Below are 1,431 nucleotides of genomic sequence, written 5' to 3'. Positions count from 1 at the left end.
TTAATGCGTTATCTATATGCTGTTGCCCTACTGTGTACATCAGTGGGGAAGAAATCTCTTGAAAGGGAAAGGGAGCTGGGATAATGTTGATACTGATTGGATTAGACATTGTTCATGTCTGATCTTTAGTTAAGAAGCTGTTGAGTTCCTCTGCTCTTGATTGGACTTGATATTTCAGGTTGCCTTTTCCTCTGTAGTAACATTAATAATGGCTTCAGCTTGGAAATGTCTTGATGAAAACCCATCTATTCATATTCCTCTAAACACATTTTTGGGACAATTTTTTTTTTTTTTTAAATTTCTGCATAGACTTTTTGCTTTTTACAGCTTTGATCCTTGACCAGATATGGGGCTGGTTTTGTGAGGCAATGTGCATAACTTGAGAAGTTCTCTGCCCCAAAGAATTTGTGACTTAGAGCCTGCTAACATCAAACTTTCCAAATGTTCAAATGGTTTAGTACAGTGCCACTTAAAATAGACATCGTTATGGGGAACCAGTAAGTTGCAGAGAACAAAACAAATGTTTGTCATTCTAGATGCTTTTTCATCTGTTTTCAATAACTAACCTGTCGGGATCTCATGATAGTATTCCTCGTGTTTTTAAAGATGACTGAGAGAAGGACTTGGCCTGTTAGGAAATGAAATACGAGGGATACTGAGACTTCATTTCTTAACAAGTAATTCTCCTCAAGCTGTATAAACTTTCTTGAGTTTAATATTTTAGAAAACAAAGATACTACATTTTCAGTGAAGCATCAGTGATAACAGTCAGTTTTCTTTGCTGTCCAAGATCCTCGCTAAAACCACCAGCTGATTTAAGTTTTCCTTGTTACATCAGCATAGTGTTCCTCTGAAAAGAAAAATAAAACAATCCCTTTCCTGACTTGGGGGGAAAGGAAAGGCCATGCAGAATAACAATAAAAAGTTTGAATTTTTATGCATGTTTTTGAATTCATCTGAAGTTGAATTGTAGGTTCTGTGAGGTCCTTGGCCTGCACATAAAAACATAAGCTGTTGTCAAAGATACACTTTGCTCTTGCCCGTGCAGTGGCACACACACTCTCCAGTGAGAATGTAGCCAGAGCCAGAATTCACAAGAAAGGCAATAGCATTTGGCAGGGCTGCCAGCATCACAGACCTGCAACTCATACCCTGTATAAACTGTCTTCTTTTAAATATGCAGGAGGAATTGAATCTAAAGGACAGTATCATGAGGTAACTCTCATATATTACATACAATAAGGGAGCCCCCGGTGGTCTAGGGGAAATGACACTGCACTGTCACTGCAGAGACCCGGGTTCGATTCCCGGTCGGGGCCCCTCCCCGGGCAGATGGAGCTCGTTAGCCCATAAGGCAATCCATCTACGTCCTGAGGACCTCGCTGCCACCGTCCAAGCGTGCTTGGCCCCGGCAGATGAACCTCAGGATTA

The sequence above is a fragment of the Empidonax traillii genome, unplaced genomic scaffold (assembly GCF_003031625.1).
Source record: "Empidonax traillii isolate 1590-97213 ecotype Southwest subspecies unplaced genomic scaffold, ASM303162v1 scaffold103:size1334136, whole genome shotgun sequence".
NCBI lineage: Eukaryota > Metazoa > Chordata > Aves > Passeriformes > Tyrannidae > Empidonax > Empidonax traillii.
This window is presented reverse-complemented; position numbering follows the sequence as displayed.